This window comes from Kryptolebias marmoratus, linkage group LG16 (assembly GCF_001649575.2).
Source record: "Kryptolebias marmoratus isolate JLee-2015 linkage group LG16, ASM164957v2, whole genome shotgun sequence".
Taxonomy (NCBI): Eukaryota; Metazoa; Chordata; class Actinopteri; order Cyprinodontiformes; family Rivulidae; genus Kryptolebias; species Kryptolebias marmoratus.
The window spans coordinates 6,530,877-6,539,368 of NC_051445.1; the positions used below are offsets into that span (position 1 = coordinate 6,530,877).

General features: G+C 38.1%; 1 protein-coding gene across 1 annotated transcript in view; it reads left to right on the forward strand.

The window, feature by feature from the left end:
- The first annotated feature begins 4,774 nt into the window (after positions 1-4,774).
- cnr2 (cannabinoid receptor 2) overlaps positions 4,775-8,492 on the forward strand; it is a 6,646-nt gene continuing 2,928 nt past the window's right edge. Inside the window, exon 1 of the mRNA XM_017423727.3 lies at positions 4,775-4,907. The gene's annotated coding sequence lies outside the window, so the exon portion shown is untranslated. The remainder of the gene's footprint in view (positions 4,908-8,492) is intronic.

Genomic DNA, 8,492 nt, shown 5'->3' on the forward strand with positions numbered 1-8,492 from the left:
CACAACCCTACAACATCCAGAGCCTTAAGGAACTCCGGACGAATCTCATCCACCCCCGGAGCCCTGCCACCGAAGAGCTTTTTAACCACCTCGGTGACCTCAGCACCGGAGATTGGAGAGTCCGACCCAAAGTCCCCAGGCTCTGCTTCCTGAATGGAAGACGTGCCGGTAGGATTGAGGAGGTCTTCGAAGTATTCGGCCCACCGACCCACAACGTCCCGAGTCGAGGTCAGAAGCACACCACGTAAGACGTATCACTCCAACAAAATTTCACTTCTTGACCCAAAAAGGCTCTTCCATGGATGCTGCCATATTTGACCTTTTTGCAGTAAATTTGTCTTTTCCATAGGTAAATAAAAATGGTTGTTGGCACCTGGACACAAATTTTGCTTTTAAATTTTCAATTTAGGGACTTGTTAACCATTGATATGTGGTAAAAATGAGTGAATTTTGAATTTTCTTTTGACCGGTCATGACTTTGCAATGAATACCTTTAACATTTGACTTTTACTTTAAATATTCATTTTCATCCTTGTAACTTTATATTTATGATCTGCATTCAAAATAAAAAAGCTTCACTCAGTCTCTCTTGAGTCTTGTTTTTTCTATCTATTCTTATAACTTACAATAAGTTTTTTGGTGTGTTATTTATTAATTGTTTACTTTTAAAAATCTTACTGTTAGAAGACTTTGACCAGTGACGCTGTAGACTACAATAAAGTTTAGTAGGTTTTATGGCAGTTTCCAGGTCTAAGTCTACAGAGATCTGACAGTCATTCAAGTTCATGGTCAACTCAACTTTCTATGTTTAAAGAGTCTGAAACTTTACCGAGTTATGCAACACAGAGAGCGTGTCAGCCAGTAAAGAGCATGAAGGGACACGCCTTTGAAACGCAGAGCTGCCGTTGAAGGGGGTTGAGCCCGTCAGGATTGGCTATGTATGGAAAGTAGGTCACCGAGGGGCCTCTGTCGGTCACCCAAACATATCTGACTGTTTGCCAAAGTTGACTGTGTAAACACGTCAAAGTGGCAGAATTAAACAGCTGAATGGAAAAAAGAAAATCTGCTCGATTTGTTCATTTTCTCACACAAAACAGTTAAGATTGAATCTTTGTCTCTTGGTTATAATCAGTAATATTTCATTGTAAATGGTAAAAAGTAACTGAACAGTGGGAGTCTAAGGGGAATGTGAATAATTTAAAATGTCCCAAACACACAGGATTAAAAAGAACAGAAGCAGGGATAGTTTCATATGGTTGTTTTGTTCATACAGATGCAAGTGAGTGACTGTTTTTTTAATTCTCATTCAATCTAATCTTCATGAAATGTAAATTAAATGCTGATTTTAAGATAATGGTGCTTTGTTTTTGAACCCTTTATTCTACAATACCTAATTTCAAGAAAAATATGTAGTTTCTGCACTCTGCTGCCATAGCAGCAAGTTATTTTAAGATTGACACTGTACTCAGTAGATTATGTAACAAGCTTTCCTTTTTTTTTTTTGCAAGACATTGCTGCATGGGAGATCAATTGTTTGCAGCCCTATTGGTCACTTCCAAAAACAGTGTAAAGTCAAAGTAATCTTTTACATAAAATGTTAACAACTGCAGAAAATGATAACTTTTATCGATGTCTCTCGTGTTTTAAAATGTAAAACTCTACAATGATCAAGTATTTGACCTAAAATAAAAAAGCAAACAAAAGTAAATCAAACTAACTAATTAAAAAAAATAAAACAGCTTTGTGGAAAAGAACATTTCTTTGGTTGTTTTTTTCTGGTGTCTCATTAAATAAAAGTAAATATAAAGTTGGTAAAAAGCTCTGACTTTGGCATATACACCAGATACAGTCTTATGTTTTAATATTTAAATATAATGACATAAATTATAATAATCAGCCACTCAAAGGGATTAAATTGTCATTTTCAATTCAAAACTAGAAGATTTTCCTGTAGTAAAAATACTCTTAAGGAATTAAATCTTAACAATCCACCCATCGCTGCCATCTAGTGTCAAAGAAAACTGAGTAGACTCATAAAATAAAATAGATTTTGATGTTTTACAGTATAAACTTGGATCGTTTTACTGTATTGGACAGCATTAGGTGATGGAAGAACATTGAGAATAATAAACAAAACATTAAGTTGAACATTTTATAAAAAGACACTTTTTATACATCCAAAGCTCTTTGTTATGGCTGAAAAAGGTTCAGTTCATATGACAGTTTATCAAAAACATGGAAAAGCATAAATCTGTTGTGATATTCACCTGCATAAACAAAGCTGACTTAACCATATAAGGATTACTTAGAAAACGTATTTAGACTTATATTATCTTGTTTAAAAAAAGAAAATCAGTGTTTTTAACTTGGAGATTTTCCAGAGAGAACTATTTAAATATGTCATAATTATAGAGGAAATGAACTGTCCTCACTGACTGCTTTAATCTGAGTTATTATTTTAGTTATTTTCCATATCCTAGATGGAAACAGTACAATACACCTGAAACAAACAGCCATGCAAACATACACACACACACACACACCTCAGGGCCATCTAATAACTTGACCCGGTTTTGGACGGTGGGACGAAGCTGGACAGAAAAAATTCAGGACATTCAAACTGTACAAAGAAATTCATGCACAGCAAGGATTCAAACCAAACACCTAAAGTAGGATTTTATAATAAAAGTATATATTTTTAAAATTATATTTATGCTTAGTGTAAATGTTCCCAAGGTTTATATGTATATATTATTGACTCATTAAAACAACACCTGATGTTTTGGAAAAAGCAAAGAAGAAGATTGTTTCATAATCTGAAAAACTAAACAATAAAAACAGAAATATTCAAACACTGTTAGTGTGCAGCATGACACAATTAGAGTTTTATGCATGTGAGCATTTTATCCTTTTGTTTTTCACATCACTGACCTGATCCGGCTCTCAGACGGTCTGGAAATGAGGGGAGGAAATTTGATCCGTGGGTCGAGGCTGAATCAATCTCAAGCAGTAAAGACAGGCCTGATGCTTGTGTCCAGGATGATTTCTAAAGGGCTGTGTTGTTGTGTAACAAGATGATGTAATCTAAGAAATAATTGAACATTAATGGCTTTAGTCTGTCCTGCTGTCTATTGTGTTTACGCTGCACCTGGACAGACCGGGACAGAGAGGAAATCTTATTGTAGCTGCGCTGTCAGCTACTAATGACATTTTCTGCCTTCTGGCCCGCTTAATCTGTTGGGTCACTGGAGAAGAAAGCACAGCTTGTGTACCAGAAAACATTTTTACAAAACATCATTCTGTTTTCAGAGCTGCAGCATTCTTGAATTTTTTTTTTTACCTCTTTCCTTTTCTTGTCATGACAAATTTGTTGGTCCAAGGGAATAATTATGTGTCATTCAGCATACTTCTCTCCAAATTTAGAGGCTAAAATAGGTTTCTAGTTTATCTCAGAATGCCTCAGGTATGTGACTTTTTGCAAACTGGTTAATTTGTTTTAATTTATTTTATTGTTACCGGGGGGACGTGATCTAAATTAAAAACCTAAACTGTGGGGAAAACTGCTTGCTAAAGTTTAAACCGAGTTAGGAACTCTGTTACGACCGACTGGCTCAAATGGATGAAACACAATGAGAAACACAACAGACAGGTAGAGGAAACTAAAATTGAGGAGTAGAGGGAAACCAAAAAGCCAAACTTCACCCTGCAGCCAACAGAGGTGAGAGGAGAGAGCAAGTCCCCTCTCAAGGCGTGGCCCACTTAGATAGGTTGTTTACACCTGCAAATGGTTTCAGTATTTACAGGTGAGGCTCCTACCTGAAAGGCAATAAATTAACACTCCCATAACAACCCCACCCTTCAGATGACTTCTCGAAGCAATCAAACTCTCAATATACAAAAGTCACTTAGTCCAGAAGAGAGTTTCTGCCAGGACATCAACCCTGGACATCTGCCAGGTCAAACCCTTGAAGAAATGAACCAGCAGTGGCTGGTTGGAGCTGGTTACGCTGTTAATAAAAAGTGGGTTATGATCTGTATACAATAATAGAGCATCTGAAACAAAACAAGGATGCATGTCAAGGCTTCCTTTTCAGTAGTAGACCATCACTTTTGGTGGATAGCAAACTTAGCAAAAGTAGCACAGAGGATGTTCCACCACATCCTGCAACAAAAGAGCTCCAGCCCCCACATCTAGTTTGAAGAGTTTGCTAAAACTGATACTCAGAGGTGTGTTGCCTTTAAAGTGCTTTCAGATGTTCAAAAGCAACATTCTCAGTCCACACATAAGGAACCTTTGGACTCAACGGGGTTGCTAAAGGGGTCACTGTCGTGGCCCACCATCCCAAGAAAGTTTTTAAGTTCTCGGTGGGATGGTGGTACACCAAAGTTTAAAACTGCTTTTAGCTTCAGTGGCTCAGGTAGGGGTTTACCCTGTAACCTGTGGGTTACAGGATAAGTGCAGGCCATTTACCATTAACTTTAACCCTCTCAAGGCAGACGTTGCAGATTTGCAGATTTGAATGAAATCTCAGAAAGTAATCACTGGGTGTACATCTGCAACTGATTAACTTTTGTCAACTCAATACTGTATTTTCAACTCAATACAAGATGGCTGCCACAGCTAATCAACCTCAGTCAACACAAAAATGGCTCAGTACTTTAACTGTAGCTACATCCAAAGAGATAGTTAGTGTGTTTCTGCTCTAGCTCTGCTCTCCTCCCCTCTTGTGTCATCATAGCCGCATTGCTTATCTTCTTCCTTCACGCACACACATACACACACACCCACATGCACACACATGGTTAGTTTGCCACCAGTCAGGTTTTTGCTGCGACATTACAGTTGTTCTGCCGCTGATAATGTCAGTGAATCACTTCCCCTGAATCAAGCAAGAATACACTGTAAGGTAAGCTCCTAAAAACTTCTTATTTCTTTTATTTTTTTTTCTGAAGTGTTCTTCTATGCCGTGTCCTGAAGGTTTCATTTTACGTTTTTGATGTGTTGCTGTCATACAACATTAATTCTAAGTGATAGAAGAATAACTTTATTGTCGTAAAGGTACTTGATGTGTATATTTTGAGCAGCTTGATGGTAGAGCTGCTATTTTTGACATAATGATTGTCTCTTATGTGCCATTTTTAGAAAAAAGTATAGATTTCCCTTTTTATTTTGTCAGAACTTACTTTGAAACATCTTGACAGAAAGCAACAATGGTTAAAAAAGTGACTGGCAGATTGTGTTTCAGCTTGTTTGCCAAAAATGGAGCGACCAAATGTATTTTTTTTCCTATAAATTAAGTTTCAGATACACAACACTGCAGGTAAACCTGTTTTTGTAAGGATGAATGGTTATTGAAAGAGCACTGTTTGTGACAGTTTCACCATAAGGGAACAAAGCTAGATGTGATGTAACATCAGTTCTTCAACCCATTTGGCCAGGGGAAATAAGGAAATATTGCTCGTAACGTGCTTACTAGAAAATAATTTACTTCTTCTTTTTGTTTGCCCATGCACATTTTCTTTATGCTATCTCATTTGGGATACATGACCAAAACAGAAAAAAGACAACTGAATAAAATAGACAGACAATAAATTGGATTAAATTATTAAACCAACTTTGAAACTGCACATGTTGACGGATCATGTGACTGTATTACAATGATCGGCAGTATGGACACATTGTTGGCCCCATCGCAGTATGGTGTGGCGATCAGTTTCGTCTCCTGCAGCAGGTCGACCCAGAGCTGCTGTTAATTGGATGGAAGGTGATGTCCTGATTCTACAAATGTTTAATTAGATAAAGATCAGGGAACCTGGTTGGGCCACAAGAGGACCTCAACATGACATAGGCAGTTCATATACACAAGAATGGGTGTTGCCTTGTTCAAAGACACTACCAGGGTGTTGTCTCAAGAGGGGTAAGACATGTTGAGGCAGAAAGTCACTGATATGGCTGTTAGTATCAGAGATGACCTGATGATAACTTGATGTCACACCATAAAGCGAATAGTAACACTGCTGTGCCTCTGCACAACAGTGGGAGAACTGGTTTTCTCCCATTGGTGCCACCATATGTACACACGATTTCCATCTGGGGTAATGCAGGAGTAATTTTTGCTGTTGAAAATAACACAATGCTCAGAGTCGGCCATGATTACGTGGCCCAGCTAAGCAGAATATGAATTGGGGGCCCACTTTCAGTTACGGTTTTTGCCCACTCGCCACCACAACATTACTAACATCTCTTTTATATTGTCCATGTTGGATCGATTCCACGTCCTGCATTTAACACAACTTGTTTAGTAGATTACTGATCAGACAACAGCAAAATCCTTAATCTGACTTTATGACAGAATATACACAGACCAACAGTACACCTGTTCAATTGCTTGTTGACACAAAGGCAGCAGCTCAGTGCATTTAGGCATCAAGATGTGGTGAAGACGACTTGCTGAAGTTCAAATCAAGCATCAGAACTGTAAAGAAAGGAGATTTAAGTGACTTTGAATGTGGTGCCAGACGGGCTGGTCTGAGTGTTTCAGACACTAATAATCTACTGGGATTATCACCACAACCATCTCTAAGGTTTGCAGGAAATAGTCCAAAACAAAAAAGAAATATCCAGTGAATGGCAGTTGTGTGGACAAAATGTCTTGTTGATGTCAGAGGAGAATGAGCAGAGTGGTTGGGGGTGATAGAGAGGCAACAGTAGCTCAGATGACCACTCTGTACAACCAAGGTGGGCAGAATACCATCTCTGTAGACACAACACCTCCAGTCTTGAAGACGATGGTCTACAGCAGGAGGAGACCACATCAGGTGCCACTCCTGTCAGCTACAAACACGAAATTAAGGCTACAGTTCCCAGAAGCTCACCAAAAATGGACAACAAGATTGAATATGCATTGCCTGGTTTGATGTACCTCAATTCACTGGATTCTAAAAGCCTCTCTAGTCACCAGATCTCAATCCAGTCACCTTTGGAGTGTGATGGAACGGGAGATTCAAGTCATGGATGTGCAGCTGACAAATCTGCAGCTACTGCAGACGTCAATATGGAGCAAAATCTCTGAGGAATGTTTTCAACACCTTGTTGAATCTATGCCACAAAGATTTAAGACAGTTCTGGAGGTAAAACGGGGTTCAACCTGGTGCTAGCAAAGTGTATCTAATATGATGGTCATCATCATCGTCCACTTTGCATCATTTGTCAGATGTAAAGACCTTGCGAAAAACTGTGATTGTTAAAAATATTTAAAAGTTTTATATTATGCAATTATTTATTTATTCATTTATTATTTGTTTTAATTTCTATTGTAATTCTATATGGCTTACCAAAATATAGTTAATTTTGGCTGAACAAGGTATATCACCAAATTAACTGTGCGTCACACCTAGACTAGACGCAGATGAAAAGTGGTTAACAAAACCCCAAAAAAGACTCAGCACACAGGAAAAGAAAGCCACCATCAAAGTGAACCAGCAGACGCAGCACTGTGCGCTCTCAGCAGCGGAAAAGATAAAAACAAGCTGGCAAAACATTTTTAATCAAAGCACCATGCAGCTGATGACTATTAACTAAAACACCCTGGAGATGAACAGTAATGAGCAAAAGGCATTCAAACGTTAGGGCACCAAAATAAGTTACCATTATATCGAATAACTTTGTTTAACTTAGTATTCAAGTTGTAAAAGATTTGGTGAAATGTCTGACCACAGTCTGTTTTTAAACAAACCACACACACAAACACATTTTCTGTACTGGCTTGATATCTTTCAGGTGCTAATTGTCCCAAGGTTTTTATGGCAACAGTTACTAAAATTGTTTGTGTGCTGTTTGTTTTCTGGTGACTGTTGTTTCTGGTCCAGACGTTTTTTGTAAGGATGCCACAAGTCATCAGTTCACCCTGCTGGTTACGAACCATTCAAATGGAGCCATCTCTGCTCTGGTGTTCACATGAGACGGTGAACGAGTAGATGAGCTGTGGGATCTCACAGGGTGTCCATAAAGAGTTCTGTACAGGGGTGGAAATTAAAAATTTTGTCCACCAGCCATAGTGACGTCATTGATTTAGTTAAAAAAAAAACGTTGTTTAACTTTCGGTTCTTTCCTCGACTACTCTTGAAAAACAGAAAATAAAATAGCTTCTCTTTACAACACCTAATTGGTGTTAGACTGCATGTAATCTGTAGTGGATCGAGTGCATCATATGGGTTTGCAGTGAACTGTTGTAATATTTTTATGCGGGTTTTCTCCGCCTGAAGTGGTATTTTGCTTTTATCTAAATAACGTTCGGGTTAAATGTTATTTAGATCATTACTTATCCAACAACCAGTTAATTTACCAACAAGTCTTTAACTGTGTTTATTCCTCTCATCATGGACAACAAGTCTTTAACTGTGTTTGAAGACATTTGTTCTTTTTTTGCAAAAGTTACCAGGGGGAACCAAATATTTCAGCCGTCTGAAATAATCGGTTCCCCCTCTAAAAC